The sequence below is a fragment of the Sus scrofa genome, chromosome 16 (genome assembly GCF_054392235.1).
Source record: "Sus scrofa isolate SSC_HxYL_T2T_F1_AM1 chromosome 16, Sscrofa_HxYL_maternal_Yorkshire_Landrace_v2.0, whole genome shotgun sequence".
In the NCBI taxonomy this organism is placed as follows: domain Eukaryota; kingdom Metazoa; phylum Chordata; class Mammalia; order Artiodactyla; family Suidae; genus Sus; species Sus scrofa.
Genome location: NC_139398.1, coordinates 49,072,934 through 49,090,012, shown reverse-complemented (window position 1 = coordinate 49,090,012; position 17,079 = coordinate 49,072,934). Strand labels below are relative to the sequence as shown.

At 38.7% G+C, this 17,079-nt stretch overlaps 1 protein-coding gene and 1 long non-coding RNA gene across 3 annotated transcripts in view; one reads left to right on the top strand and one right to left on the bottom strand.

Moving 5' to 3' along the window:
- LOC106506502 (uncharacterized) overlaps window positions 1-15,215 on the top strand; it is a 73,111-nt gene extending 57,896 nt beyond the window's left edge. The window contains exon 4 of one of the 2 annotated variants that reach the window (XR_014831366.1): window positions 11,820-15,215. This is a non-coding gene — a long non-coding RNA (uncharacterized LOC106506502). The remainder of the gene's footprint in view (window positions 1-11,819) is intronic. The other variant, XR_014831365.1, reaches the window with a different exon arrangement.
- Window positions 1-17,079, bottom strand: part of LOC102159433 (uncharacterized) — a 908,266-nt gene that overhangs the window by 124,080 nt on the left and 767,107 nt on the right. The gene's annotated exons all lie outside the window — the stretch shown is intronic.

Genomic DNA, 17,079 nt, shown 5'->3' with positions numbered 1-17,079 from the left:
AGGATCCCATTGCTAATCCATCCCGAAGGCTACATTCTACATCTGTTTACCCCAAGCTCCCATCCCTCCCACTTACTCCCCTTCCCCCTTGGCAACCACAAGTCCATTCTCCAAGTCCATGATTTTCTTTTCTGTGGAAAGTTTCCTTTGTGCCATATATTAGATTCCAGATATGTGATATCATACGGTATTTGCCTTTCTCTTTCTGAGTTACTTTACTCAGTATGAGAGTCTCTAGTTCCATCCATGTTGTTGCAAATGGCATTATTTCATTTTTTATGGCTGAGTAGTATTCCATTGTGTATATATATACACTACATCTTCCTAATCCAATCATCTACCAGTGGACATTTGGGTTGATTCCATGTCTTGGCTATTGTGAATAGCACTGCAATGAACATGCAGGTTTATGTGTCTCTTTTAAGGAAAGTTTTTTCCAGATATATGCCCAAGAGTGGGATTGCTAGGTCATATGGAAGTTCTATGTATAGTTTTCTAAGATACCTCCATACTGTTCTCCATAGTGGTTGTACCAGCTTACATTTCCACCAACAGTGCAGGAGGGTTCCCTTTTCTCCACACCCCCTCTACATTTGTTATTTGTGGACTTACTAATGATGGCCATTCTGACTGGTGTGAGGTGGTATCTCATGGTAGTTTTGATTTGCATTTCTCTAATAATCAGTGATGTTGAACATTGTTTCAAGTGCTTGTTGGCCATCTGTATAACTTCCTTGGAGAAATGTCTATTCAGGTCCTTTGCCCATTTTTCAACTGGGTTGCTGGCTTTTTTGCTGTGGAGTTATAGAAGTTGTTTGAGATTAGTTTTCTTAATTAGAAAGAGGGGGTGGGAGGATGAGTGACTGGAAGAAAGAAGGGAAGAGAATGAATATAAAACATCTAAGGATATTAGAAATAAAGCTTCACTGTACACTATTGGTAAATGTCCTTGTATCAAGCAAAGGCTTTGACAAAAACACTGTTGCCCTCAAACTGTATTACACTTGGGACTCAAGTTTTTCAAAGTAGCTTTGTAACATCCTGTAAAATCTTTTATTACAAGATGTCGGTTACAAAGAATTAAGTGATTGCTCATTTGATTCTCTACCTCTTTTCTATTATTTTAATTTATATGTGTATTTCCACAGAATTTCTAGGAAGCACCTTATTCACAGTTTTAAAGGTTATAAGATTATATGGAATAAATTGTAAACATGGTCTAAATATACAATGTGCCCAAATCATTGAATAATGTAGTCATCATAACTCCTATAATACAGTATCTAAAAATCAGTATAATTATAGAACTCTTATCTACTTCCGAGCAATAAGTAAAAAAGTTAACCTCACTTTGAAATACAATTGATGAAAAAAAAATTTTTTTTTTTGTCTTTTTGCTGTTTCTTGGGCAACTCCCACGGCATATGGATGTTCCCAGGCTAGGGGTCAAAGAGGAGCTGTAGCCTCCGGCCTATGCCAGAGCCACAGCAACGTGGGATCCGAGCCGCGTCTGCAACCTACACCACAGCTCACAGCAATGCCGGATCCTTAACCCACTGAGCAAGGGCAGGGACCGAACCCGCAACCTCATGGTTCCTAGTCGGATTCGTTACCACTGCGCCACGACGGGAACTCCGAAAAATTTTTTAAAAGATGTATCTCATTCAAAATTTTTAAAAAACATGTCCATGAAACCTTCCCCCCCACACTTAGTGAAATATTTTATTAACTTTGATGCATTTATGGGGTCATGAAATGTTTTGTTGTAGCTTCCTTGAGAGGTTCTTCCTTGAGATATCAGGTGAATTTGGCAGCCACAAAATGATCTCGGGCCTTGATAGTCAAATGTGGTCCATGAACCAGTGCCTCTTGTCTGTGACTCGGCACTGGGCAGCAATAAGATAATTAGAAGTTTGAGGAGAATATAGGGTAACAATACCAGTAAGCTGATTTCTTTTTCATGGCATAACTTTCCCAATAAAGGAATCAGAGGGCACAGCAAAGGAAATCACAAACAAAACAAAGACAACCTATGAACTGGAAGAAAATATTTGCAAACCTTGTGACCAACAATGGCTTAATGTCCAAAATAAGAAAACAGCTCATACAACTCAATAACAAAAAAATAAACAACCCAATCAAAAAATAGACCTAAATAGTCATTTCTCCAAAGAAGACATACAGATGACCAGTAGGCACATGAAAAGATGCTCATCATCATTAATTATTAGAGAAATGCCAAATCAAAACTACAATGAGGTACAGCCTCAGACAGGTCAGAATAGCAATCATGAAGAAGTCTACAAATAACAGATGCTGGAGAGGGTGTAGAGAAAAGGGAACCCTTCTACACTGCTATTGGGAATATAATTGTGTGCAGCCAGCATAGGAAATAGTATGGAGGTTCCTCAAAGAAATGAAAATAGAGTTGCCATATGACCCATCAATCCCACTCCTAGGCATACATCTGGACAAAACTATAATTCAAAAAGGTACATGCACCCCAGTGTTCACTGCCACACTATTTACAATAGCCAAGACATTGAAGCAAGCTAAGTGCCAGTCAACAGATGACTAGACAAAGAAGATGAGGTATGTATCTAAATTATACTCAGCCATTTGCAGCAACATGGATGGACACAGCAATGAACATGCTAAGTGAAGTAATTCCAAAAGAGAAAGGCAAATATCATATGATATCACTTTTATGTGGAATCTTAGAAAAGTAAGATACGAATGCACTTATATACAAAGTAGAAATAGACCCACAAACATAGAGAACTGACTTGTGGTTGCCAAGGAGAAGGGGAAAGTGGAGGAGAGATGAATTGGGAGTTTGGGACTAGCAGATACAGACTACTATATATAAAATAGATAAATAATAGTGTCTGAATGTATAGCACAGGGAACTATAATCAATAGTAATAATGGAAAAGAATGTGACAAACAACATATGTATATACATATAACTGAATCACTTTGCCAGATACCAGAAACTAACACAATATTGTAAATCAACTATACTTCAATTAAAATAAATTTTATAAAAGGAAGCACAGTTGAAATATATTCTCTCATCTCTTTAAGGGCTCCACTTAGGGGCTGGCTACACTGAGTAACACAGCTCTAGTACATTTTCAAGTACAAGACTCTCTAGCGTTAGGCATAAACTCTTAGGTCCTGTAGACAGTTAAACCTGAGTTTGAATCCTTCCCTTGCCACTCAGTAATCAAATGACCTTGGATGAACTACTCAACATACTCAATCCAATTTTATTATCTCTAAAATTGGGATAGACCCCTCTTGTATGGTAGGAATGATTAAGATTAAACTAAATAAGGTAACACGCTTAGAAGAAAATCTAGCATATATTAAGAGCCCAGCTCAAAGTGTGCTATGTTATTAATCATTACTTCCACATAATTGAGGGAATTACTATAACTTTTCTCTCTTTCGTGGATTTATGATTAACAACCAAAACCATCTGACATATTCAAACTAGTTAGGATGAAAATTCCTTTGAGTAATGATGCATAATATTGACTAAATGCCTGAAACGCTATACCTGACAGAAATAGTCCTTTTTCCTGAAAGAAGGAAGTGGATGCCTATCCCAAAGAATGAGCAAGAGAGAGGAAAGGAAAACATTTGATACCAGAACACCTGGGGATGAATCCTGAATGTAACTTTGAGAGGCTACTTTGCTATGATGTAAACGAGGCCTTAAACGAGAAAGTATATACTTACAGAAGTATGTGTATGCATATATACAGTGCACAGTGCATGATGCAGAAAATTTTATTAGTTATCACTAATGGTGTGACATAGTAGACTGGGCTTTATGCAGAAATATATTTCTTATTCTGGAATCAGGTAATACAAATATTTCAGTCAATATTTGCAGTTCTATCTTCTCCCTACCCCCAATTTTTACTAGCCTAGCCAAATCATTGATAAATAAGGGAATCCCCTAAACTGTTTCCATACCTAAAATACTTACAAGTTGTATCAATTTTCTGTAAATCATTGACAAATCCAGTTAATCCCAGTTTGGCTCATAACATGTCTGTGTAGCCATTGCCATTTTCTAGCACTTAGTTGGCAGAATTTCAAGCAAGGATGGCAAAAATCAAGTATGAATGGGAGAGCAAGAATTAATCTGGCATTTCCTCATCTGTTTATCTACTTAGCTTATAAACCAGGATTTGAGTAGACAAGTAGGTAAAGGAAGACCCTCATTAATCTATTGGTCCCAAATCCATTTTATGGAAATTGATGAAATGGCAATTATCAAGCCCTGTGTAGAACTATACACCAACACCTGTGCTCAGAAATATGTTTAAAAAATCCATGGAAATAAATCGCCATCTATTAGCATAAACACATCTCAAGAAAGGTGTGAACATACTCATGCAAGCTCTTGCACATGCACTGTGCACAGCTGTGCTCACGATCCACTGCTGCTCTCACCATCATGTGTGTGTGTGATGTTGCTCAGCTCCTTTTATTCAACTCATTTTCCTATTTCTTCTTCTAACCATGATTGCCTAACTATCTCGTCCTGCCTCCTAGATTATTTCCCTCCAATTTATCCTCCCTAAGGCTGTCAGAAAGAATTCTCTGACCTGCCAATTGGATCATGTCACTTCCAATTAGAATACTTCAATGGCTGCCCATTGCCCTCAGAATAAAATCCAAATTCCTTTGCATGATCTGGTGCCTGTCTATTCTCTGGTCTCATCCCATATTCTTTTCTCAATTAATATAACTAAACTACATTATTTGCAATACCTTCTCTGGTCCACACTCTCTTTGGTGCTTCTGCCATGGTCCTCCCTCAGCCAAAATTATTTTCCCCTTTTTGCACATATCATCTTGCCAATCCTTCATAGTTACCTCATACCAGAGACTTTTCCTGATGGCCTCGTCAAGCTCTGAGGGACCCTAAAGTACCAGCTCTTTCCTCTCTGGTTACTTGCAGATTTTGTAATGAAATGATTGATGTTCACCTCTGAACATTTCTTCAAATTGTCCAATGCCCAAGGGCAGGTCAGATTTTCTAACTCCAATATCTATTACGGATCTGGCACATAGCAGGTGTTTCATAGATTATAAATTAATAAATACTCAAAGGGCTGAGCCAAAATTGCACAACTGCGTATCTGAAAACTGCCCAAGCAAGATGCAAAATATTCTCTCTCTAGAATTCTTAAATACTCAAAGCCTCCAATAGCTGATGCTTATTTATCTCCAGTTCCAAGTGGTTTCTATGGTGAGGGGGCAGGGTGGATGGACACAGGCCTTATCACCAGGTTATTTGCTAGATCCTTACCCTGCATCTTAAATAATATTCAGATCAACTTGGTTTCCTGGCTGTATTGTTTTACACAAGGAAGTACACACCAAGTGTGGGCACAACCCATAAATAGCCTGCATTACTAAACAGCCTTTTACATTAAAGAAAAGATTACATTCTTTTTCAAAGGTCGTAATTACAAAAACAGTGTTCTAGTTTTCATGCACTTAACACATCCATTTTGTTGCTTTAGGTTTTTCTCAGTGACTCAGATTGAGAGTCTTAATTTTTACTGTTTGCCTAATAGTGTCTATGTTTCAACGGTCTCAGCCTGAGTTGGAGGTTAACACCTGCCCTACACAGTTCATGCAGTTTTCTGCCCCCATCTCCTGTAACTCATGAGGCATCAGTAAGGATATACAAATAGCATCCATGGATGGGAGCTGCCTTCTGACTTGACTTCACAGCCTCAGGCAGATCTGAAACAGATACACAGAAACTGCCACTCAGCTGGAGTCTGGACAGCAGAGGGCAAGAGGGCAAGGGCAAGTCCTTTGTGCTAGCGGCAGTCACATGCCAGATCTCCCTAGGAATACAGGGCTGAGTGATGGTGGAAGTTGGTGGCTGAATAGACATGGTACTTGTTGGCTACTGGGTGGCAACTAAGGGTACTTCTGAGAAGGCTGGATCTGTTTCTCCTTTAAGAGCCTGTAGCTTAAAGATCAGATAGTGAACAGAGACAATTTTGTCCTTAAAGGGATATGTGAACATTTTCCAGGTGTAGAATGTAGTAAGTGGTGTGATTTGTTCTAATTACGGAGGACTTACATTTCCCCACCTTGAGCAAGGCAAGGCTCATTTTGAATTGCATTTCCTGCTCCTTGTCTCCTAAGATTAGGAAACACATAGCATGCATGGGAAATTAAGCTGATTATTTTCTAGACAATACTGGGAGAGATCCACCAAAGTTCTCAATTTTATATTTGAGAATATCCTGCCGGTCTCTGATTTTTAAAATGAATGGCTTCTCTTCCTGGGGCAAATCCTGTTTCTCTATGTTTGTCCTCTCCCTCCCTTCTTTTCTAACTATGGCAAGGAAAACCTTTCTCCGTGGTAGAAACTAAATAAGAGAGGTGGCTCCCAAGGAAGTTTGCTTAGAGATGATAGATAAAGAAATGCAAACAGTCACATTTCTCTAAAATAGAAACTTAGGCTTCGCTAGGAAAAGGCTTCAGCATTTTGCAGGTGAGCTGTTTGCTGACTGCTCATTACCATTTAGTCAAAAACAACATCTGTCGTGGTAAAACGAGGAGGAATTCTCCTTGGCTGCTTGTTGTTTTCCCTTTCTCTACCTTGTGTTTAATGGTCAGTTATGTTTTTTTGAGTATTTGTGAGGTCAGAAGATGTTTGCCTTTTTGTAAATTGAGGTGTTAAGGACTGTTCTGGTCAAGTTCTGGAAAAGCCAAGTTCCCCCAGCTTGGCCCTCATTAAAGGGGGAGAGCTGTCCTGTCCTGCCAGGTGTCTTCCTGTTTCACCAGACACCAGTTTCCTGAGGAAGAGCAGAGTGAAAATGACCCCTTTGCTAAAGTTAACAAAGGGTAGGAAGGCCCTTTGGGCATAAAGTATAAAACGAAATGAAACTATTTTCAGCCTGTTCTTTCTTTGGACCCATCAAAGGGGATGAGGAGGGCCAGGCATCCACCCCATGAGAGGATAGAGCAAATCTAGGGAGTATATAAAAGAACAGTGGCAATATTTTTATATTAGTTGCTTATAACAGTGTGGTGAAAGAGGTGTTCCTGGCCACTTCTGTCAGAACTACTTGAAAAGGTTTGTAAAACTACCTCTTGGTGAGTCAATCTCTGGGGAAAGGGCCGGGGAGCAGCCTTTTCTACAATTACCCCCCAAATTCTGATGACAACCATTTTTCAAAACACTTATTTATATACCATGGGCTGTATATTTTCAGTTGTGTAAAATTAGTGATTATAATTTCTTTCTGAAGAAGACATGTTTCAGGATTAGAGTGAGAGACACTGAGTACATTTGCCTAATTCCTTTCAAAATATTACTTTACAGAGTTTGAGGTATTCAGGCAATTTTGTCGAGACATTTTTTATTTTTGTTGGGGAGAAACCAAAAAAAAAAAAAAAAGCTATTTGCTTGCTTTTTAAAAGAGAAATTGGTAGTACTAAGTTGATCTAGAACTAATAACTTCAGAAAGCACAAATTTGCTAGGCTGGGTTATCAGCTACCATTTAAATCTTTGAAACAGTCCCCACATATAGATGATGCTAATCATTGGTTATTAGACTACCTTGAATCAATAGGACTTATCCATTTTGACATATAGACAGTAACAAACGTTAACTATAGCAAAAGAAAAAAAACATGACATGAGGAATTAGCACTCCATTTAAATATGGGCTCTTCGATATTTAAATTTATGGGTTTTTTTTTTTTTTTTTTTTTTGGTCTTTTCTAGGGCCCCACTCACAGCACATGGAGGTTCCCAGGCTAGGAGTCTAATTGGAGCTGTTGCTGCCGGCCTACACCACGGCCTACACCACAGCAACGCAGGATCCAAGCCGCATCCTCGACCTATACCACAGCTCAGGGCAACACTGGATCCTTAACCCAGTGAGCGAGGCCAGGGATCAAACCCGCAACCTCATGGTTCCTAGTCAGATTCGTTAACCACTGAGCCACGACGGGAACTCCTTCATAGTGTTTTTAAGAGTAGAATGGCCATCATTAATAAATCGACAAATAACAAGTGCTGGAGGGGCTGTGGAGAAAAGGCAATCCTCCTGCACTGTTGGTGGGAATGTCAACTGGTACAGCCACTATGGAGAACAGTTTGGAGATACCTTAGAAATCTATACATAGAACTTCCATATGACCCCGCAATCCCACTCTTGGGCATCTATCTGGACAAAACTCTACTTAAAGAGAGACACATGCACCCGCATGTTCATTGCAGCCCTATTCACAATAGCCAAGACATGGAAACAACCCAAATGTCCATCGACAGATGATTGGATTCGGAAGAGGTGGTATATATACACAATGGAATACTACTCAGCCATAAAAAAGGATGACATCATGCCATTTGCAGCAACATGGATGGAACTAGAGAATCTCATCCTGAGTGAAATGAGCCAGAAAGACAAAGACAAATACCATATGATATCACTTATAACTGGAATCTAATATCCAGCACAAATGAACATCTCCTCAGAAAAGAAAATCATGGACTTGGAGAAGAGACTTGTGGCTGCCTGATGGGAGGGGGAGGGAGTGGGAGGGATCGGGAGCTTGGGCTTATCAGACACAACTTAGAATAGATTTACAAGGAGATCCTGCTGAATAGCATTGAGAACTATGTCTAGATACTCATGTTGCAACAGAACAAAGGGTGGGGGAAAAAAACGTAATTGTAATGTATACATGTAAGTATAACCTGACCCCCTTGCTGTACAGTGGGAAAATAAAAAAAAAATAAATAAATTTATGGGTTTTTTGGACTGGGGAATATTTTTTTATAATGACTTTTTTCCCATTATAGCTGGTTTACAGTGTTCTGTCAATTTTCTACTATACAGCTAGGTGACCCAGTTACATATACATGTATACATTCTTTCTCACATTATCATGCTCCATCATAAGTGACTAGATATAGTTCCCAGTGCTATACAATAGGATCTCATTGCTTATCAATTTCAAAGGCAATAGTTTGCATTCATTAACCCCAAATTCCCAATCCATCCCACTCCCTCTTTCTCCCACTTGGAAATTAAGAGTGGAAAGTAAAAAACAAAACAAAACAAAACTTCTAGTGGATATTGAAAACAATATCTTGTCTTCACTGTAGCTCACCTGAAAGTTATTATCCTTAAAATTCCATATGACTTAGGAACCACTGATCTTTTATGAGTCAAGAAAATTAAATCATTTGGGGAAGCCAAATCTACAAAAGTTTTATTGAACATTCAGTTTTGCTGAAAATTGTGTAACAGCAGGGCACATTCTGGAGCAGATAGACTGCTCAACCTGTTTGCTGAGTGTTCTGCAAGAATAAACTTCTTCCCCACCACTTAAGATTTTTTTGATAAGGCAAACATTAAAAACTGAGGAAGACAGTTGAATAAAAACATATGACGTGATCAGAGCTAGCTAACAAAAACAACTGTAGTTCCCAGTACCTTACTGCTTGTTGTACAAGACACCAACAGGATGGGTTAGTTTGGCTGATTTGATTGGTTTGCATCATATAGACACACCTGAAGTTTACAACACTAGAACAATGCCAATCAGACCTTAGGAAGTAGTTGGATATTACAAAAGCAGCCACTCTTTGTGTTTTAATATATACATTTAAAAACTATCCTGTGATTACAAACTATACCATATTTAAAGGCCCAGAAGCAGCAGTGAGAATGAGAACGTTTCCTAGTTTACATCAAAATTGAGGCTGAAAAGTCATGATTAGGAATTAGGTAGAAGGGTCAGGAGTAAACTAGATAATGCAAAAGATAAGGGATTGGAACAAACAGCATGACTGATAAAACACACACAATTTTGTAGCTTGGAAAAAAAGGTAAGTGCTGTACTGTGGAGATCTTTTAAGAATGTGAAAGAGCTGGTAGTTTATCATTTAATGGATGGCAAGGGCATATTGCTGGGTTCTCAGTTGAGAAATGGCATTGTCAAACATCCAATTTTAGAAACATCATTCTGTTGGCTGTACTAAAGAAGGACTTGAGGATACTAAGGCTGGAGAGAGGAAAACCAGTTCAGACATGGCTGCAATATTAATAATAGTGAGATAAGAGTCTCAATTAGGTTGATGGATGTTCATACAGAGAGAAGGAAATGGACTGGAATCTAGTTAAAAGGCAAAACTTGCATAGGAAATGTTGATGAATAAATGCATTAAATTTGAAGATGAAGGAAAGAGTTAAAGATGAACCCAGATGTCTACCTCAGATAGCTAGGTGGCAGTTAAAAGAAGGGCCAAAAAGGGCAGAAAGCAAGCATTTAAAAACAGACCTTTTGAGGTTGAAGTTCTATATGGGATAGAAGTAAAAGTAAATCTAAAGACTTCTAAGTTTGTTTTGCCCCCTAAAGAACAGCCTAGAGGAGTTCCCATCATGGCTGGGAACATAAGGTTGTGAGTTCAATCCCTGGCCTTGCTCAGTGGGTTAAGGATCCAGCGTTGCCGTGAGCTGTGGTGTTGGTTGCAGATGCTGCTCAGATCTGGCATTGCTGTGGCTCTAGTGTAGGCAGATGGCAACAGGTCTGATTAGACCCCTAGCCTGGGAACCTCCATATGCCACAGGTGCGGCCCTGGAAAAGGCAAAAATACCAAAAAGAAAAAAAGCCTAGAAAATAGCCACTTATTTATTTTTAAGGCTCAGTCAAGACTTGTAATGAGTAACAAAGAATTTTTTTTCATGTATTCCTATAAGAGCAGACAGATTGAAAAAATTCGGTAAATGGTTAAATTTTTAGCCCTTCTGCATTAAGGTTGAGGAATTTGATTGTATATGACTCGAACAAAATTACAAAGTCGATACAGGTGCTGTCTTTATCTGTGAAAGAGAAGACTGTAGAGGAAAAATAGATGGTTTCTTAGTTCTTTTCCCTGTCAGAAAATCATTGGGGTGTCCAACCACTTTAATCCAGCCAGGAAGGAAAGATCTTTCTTCTTCACACCAAATGGATCACTCCTTGGTGCTGAAGAGATTTATTTTCATAAGAAGATTTGGAAGAACAGACCACAACTCAAAAACAGATAGATGGTCTACAGACCAGACAAATTTATAGAATTCTGTCTTCAGAGAAGAAAAGAAAGCAAGTTGATACAAATCTTATGATGGGCAAACATGTGAAAAAATTTAAAAATGATGTAATTCCAAGGATAAATTTTTTTTTTTTTTTTTTTTTTTTTTTTTTTTTTGCTTTTTAGGGCCACACCTGTGGTGTATGGGAATTCTCAGGCTAGGGGGCCAATTGGAGCGGCATCTGTGACCTACACCACAGCTCAAAGCAATGCTGGATGATTAACCTACTGAGTGAGGCCAGGGATTGAACCCACATCCTCATGAATACTAGTCAGGTTCGTAATCCAGTGAGCCACAAGAGGAATTCCCCAAGGATAATCCTTTCCTTGTAATAGCTGTCCAACACATCCAGAATGTGATTTTTTTTAAAAAAAATTGTCCAGTTTGTTCAAGCCAGGAAAATTAGTGCTGTGAAGAAGTGGAAATTGAGTTACATTAGAGTCATTTATATTTTACACTTGACTTTTTATCTAAAAAGAGGGAAAGGAGCAGAGGAGATGTTTTCTTGGAATTAGAAAACAGGGTTCAAAAACCAAAGCTTGGTGTTTCCAACAAAAGATTCTTTTTCCTTGGGATGCCAAATTGAAACCTTATGTCATGTGCTAGTAAATAGCCCTCAGACAGAGACCCTAAAACTCCCTGTCCTCAGGCAAGTAATGGAAGTTTTTCTTTGACAGGGAATGCCCCCACTGCACCAGACTCCAAAGATGCTAGCAGCTGATCCAGGAAAACAAAGAGCTTAAGGAAAGGAATGCTGGAGGCTGCCTAGGGTGGAATTCCAGGACCACCTTTTGTCTTAATGGTAAATTCAAAAGGCAAGGAAGAGTTATCCCCCACTTCCTTGTAGAAACTTTGGGGAACTCCAGGTTCACCTCGGGATTTCCAAAGTCCACCCAACAGACAGTTTGTAATTCCACAGCCTCCTCCTTTCTATACCTGCCTCTTTCTGTTTTGAGTTTGATCCTCTTACTTTCAAGAACAGTCATTTGCCTTACATCTTTGAACTTAATGTGCAAAACAAGTGATCCTCTTACTTTCAAGAACAGTCATTTACCTTACATCTTTGAACTTAATGTGCAAAACAAAAGGACCCTAGCAAGAGGGAAACATAACAAGAAAGATTTGGGGCCTTGAATCGTTTACCCTTTTTGAACACAAGTCTTACTGAGCTTTGGAGCAGAAAGAAGTCACCTTTGGATATAGCATAGAAGTGCTTTTTGGCCCTAATGTAGTTTTGTGAAAGCAAGTCTAGCTAATAAATTCTTGGTGTGTAACTTGGTTTTCTCTGGTAAAGAGTGAGGTAAAAATTCTGTAATTAAGAGTTCAACTCTTTACTTAATAACTTCTTCCCTTCTGGAAAATGTTAGGGTGAAGAATAATCTCGTAGGAAGATTCTGATTCCAGGAATGCCTCTGCTGCTTATGATAAAGAGGGATGAGTTTTCTCGTCTATGATGTAATTTGTGCTAGTGGCTCTTTTTTCTTCAGCTGGGGTGGGAGAGAAAAGAGCATGGGTGGAGAGGTCTGTTAGTTCCAGGATGGAGACAGACTCAGAAAAAGGGCAAGTTGTCTATTGTTTTTTTAATGTGGTCCTATCCATCCAGCCAAAGATTCCTTCAGTAAGCACTTCAGTTTACTAACTAAATTTTAGTTTACTTTAGAATCACTTCGGAAGCTTTTAAAAGACAAAGATTCCCGAGTCATTTCCTCCCTAAAGAATCTAATTCTAAAGTTCTAGTTTGGGACTTAGAAATCTGAGTTTTAAACAAGCATACCCCATGACTTCAGGGTAGACAGCAGAAATCCATTGTTACTACATCAGATTACCAGCTGGAAGGTACCTCTGGGACAACCCAAGGAACACCCACTATGATGGTGATAAGGAAACAGGGGCTATACTTACGTAAGAAGGGAAAATAATGGAGGAACAAACAGAAAACTAATTTATCCTAGAGTTTGATGTAATACATTTCTGCCCTTCAATTTCAGTAGCTGTATTAGTTTGCTAGGGCTGTCATGTAAGTTACGACAAATTGGCAGCTTCACCAAAAGAAACGTATTGTCTCAAACAGTTTTGAAGGCTCAACATCCAAGATCAAAGTGTGGGCAGGGTTCGCTCTTTCTGAGGGCTCTCAGAGAATTTCTTCCATGGCACTCTCCTGGCTTCTGGGAGCTCAGGCTTTCCTTAGCTTTGTAGCTGGTGTTCCTCTGTGTCTTCACATTCTCTTCTCCACCAAATGTCACCTTCACAGGTAACTCAAGGTTAGGATGACAGCATCTTTTGGGGCGACACCATTCAACCCACGAAATTTTTATTTTACTTTATACCAATACAAGTATACAAGAAAAACAGGTTTCAAAAGGAAGAAAATGAACTGAAACCACCATTGGAATACCCCATCCTGTGTTTTAAAATTCCTAGGCAGTTACAAGAAACCTCATGAGAAAAATAAAAAATCTAAACTAAGACTTACTAGAAATCAAGCCAATTCAAAGTAGCAATTGCTACTTTCTGACTCAAAGAGAATATTTTTCCTATTCCCATAACAAAAGATTATTCAACCTATTTGCTTTGGCCTTGAGGAAGAGAGCCAGATATTGAGAAAGAAAAGCATTAGAGAGGGAATTAATGTTATCTCTGTATCTTAAGAAAACTAAGGACAAGCTAAAATGGAACCTACATCAGGGGCATTGTAACTCAAATCTTGGCGACTGTACAGGGTGTGTAATTTGGAGAGGCCAGTCCAATATGAGGATTTTCTCAAAAATCTGTCAATAAATTCTACATGGTGATGGCAGAGCATTAAACCAAGCATGAGGCCATTGTAAACATGAGCACTCTGTGACTGCATGTGGTCCACACCCATGGAGCCAATACTGCTTCCTGCTCTGGGACATAGATGTATCTGGTGGGTGTAGCCTGGGATGGTCTTAATCTGGGATAGTAATGAAGTTTCAAGGATTGCGCTCACTCTACTGGGTTCATGGTACCCACATGGAGCATTGGGTTTGAATGCCTAGGAAGCTGAAACATGTACCAAAATTGATTAGCAAAATCGACCATGAGCTTATGAGCATGGGATGTTTTGCCATCCCTAGAAATACCGCAATTTAGGAAGGGAAAAAGAAAAAGCATATATATATATATAGGCCCCACCCACAGCTAGCAGACATTCCCAGGCCAGGGATCATCCCATGCCACAGCAGTTACAATGCTTGATCCTGAACCCAATATACTACCAGGGAACTCCAGGAAGGATATATTTTTAAATCCACTTCATTGATGTGTAAGTTACAGAGAATATATCACACATTTGAAAGGTATAGTTCTCTTATATTTGATAAATGTACCTTACATAATCACCAACCCATTCAAGATTTAAGAATACTTTCATCTCCCCAGAAAATTTTCTCATGACCCTTAGCAGTCAATCTCTTTCCTCCCCCAAATGACCTCTCATCCATCCTCAAATAATCAATGTAATTACTTTGCATGATTTTTTCCGGTATAGAATTTCATACAAAAGCAATCAGGCAATTTAGATTGTTTTGTGTGTGGCTCCTTTTGCTCAGCAAAGTGACTGTGAGATTTATCCATATTGTGGCCTGAATTAGCAATTCATTTTACTTTAATGCTTAATGGAATTTATTGCGAGAATATACCATAACTTTCTGTTCATTCACTGGTTATTATACATTTGGATTGTTTCTAGTTTGGTGTTATTATGGATAAGGCCTGTATGAACATTTATGCACACATTTATTAATATAGTCTCCAATTCTCCTGGGTTAATACCCAAAAGTAGAATTGCTGGGTTAGTGCATGTTTTTGACTTTATAAAAAATAGTCATAGCATTATTTTATACTCCTACCAGCAGTGTGCAAATGTTCTGGGTGATCTATATCCTTGCCAACAATGGGTATTGATGGTTTTTCAAATATTAGCAATTCTAGTGGGTGTGTAGTGTGGTATCTCATTGTAGTTTGAATTTTAATTTCTTGGTGACTAATAATGTTGAGGCATTTTTCCCTATACTCATTGATCATTTATTATAAAATGTCTTTCTGGTCAACTCTTTTGCCCAATTTTTAAATATAGATTTTGTTTTAAATCAGTTTTCTCTTCATAGCAAAATAGAATGGAAAGTTGCCATATATCCCTCCCTCAACACACACCAGCTTCTCCCACCCTCAACATCCCATAGCAATGTGGTACTTTAGTTAAAATCAATGAATCAAATTGTCATTATCAACCAAAATCTTTAATTTACTTTAGTTTCACTCTTGATGTTCTATAGGTTTTGCCTTTCTCTATGGGTTTTGATAAATATATGTAACATGTATCCAACATTGAAGTTTCATGCAGAATAGTTCCACTGCCCTAAAAATCCCTATTGCTCCACCATTCAGCTCTGTCTCCCTGCAAACCTCTCACTGATCATTTTAACGGCTCTGTAGTTTTGCCCTTTTCCACAATGTCACATAGTTGGAATCATACTGTAGATAGTCATGTCAGAGTGGCTTCTTTCACTTAGTACTATGCATTTAAGTGTCTTTCATGTCTTTTCATGGCTTGACAGCTTATTTCTTCTTGGCATTGAACAATATTCCACTATATGGATGTACCACAGTTTGGTACAGTTTGAGAGCACCCTGAGGATGTTCTATGGAAGAACACCTTGGGTGCATCTACACTTTGGAAACAATGAATAAAGCTGGTAAAAACATCCATGTACATAGTTTTTGTGGACATAGGTTTCAGCTCACTTGGTTTGTATTCATTTTAAAAATTGGATTGTCTTTTTACTCAATTTTACCCGGAAAGAAATATTTAACTTGAAAGATATTCTTACTTAACCTTGGTAAGAAATATAGCGATTACTAAAAATAAATTTTAATAATTTACACTTTAAAAAATTGCTCCAGGAGTTCCTGTTGTGGCTCAGTGGTTAACAAATCCGACTGGGAACCATGAGGTTGCGGGTTCGATCCCTGGCCTTGCTCAGTGGGTTAGGGATACGGCGTTGCCTTGAGCTATGGTGTAGGTCGAAGACGCGGCTCGGATCCCATGTTGCTGTGGCTCTGGTGTAGGCAGATGGCAACAGGTCTGATTAGACCCCTAGCCTGGGAACCTCTATATGCCACAGGAGGGCCCTAGCAAAGGCAAAAAGACCAAAAAAAAAAAAAAAGTTCCAAATTATCAAAAAATTTCTAACTGCAACTGACAAATTAATGATAGAAACTAGGTATACGATACCTTAGCAATAGGCTCCTTTCAGATCCCTGGTGAAACGTGACAAACCTCTCCATACTATACAACTTAAAGTAAAATTTCTACTTACTAGCTTTCGTAGACTCAATGTAGAATTTTTAAAATGTGCAAGCTCACATGTTCCTTTTAATAAAACTGTTGCTGTACCATAGGGATCAATCAATCAAAGCAGAGACCAGTCTTGGCCTGAGAGCAGATTCTTAGAGAACCCCCTGCTTTTCTAATTGTTAGCCCTCTAGATATTGGATTATAGGTATATTATTTACCTATTTCTGTAACACATATAACCGTATAAATGTGCAATAAATGTTCCTACTTAAGAAACTATATCAAAATGTAGTGGCTTAAAATAAAAAATGTCTCTTTAGCTCATAAATCTCAGAGTCAATGATTTGGGCTCAACTCAGCAGGATGGCCTGCTCTTAGCTGAGTTGACTCCTGTATCTTTGGTCAGTTGCCAATTAGTCTGATCTCAGATGGCCTGAGTTGAGGTAATCTGTCTCTATTCTGCCTCGTTTCTCATCCTCCACCAGTGTATCCTGGGCTTTTCCTTATGACTCTAGAGTCTGTTTCTGACAGAGAAGGCAGATGTGCCTAAGACCTGTTTAGACCTAGGTTTGTAATTTGTATAACATGATTTATACTGCATTCTATTGGTGAAACCA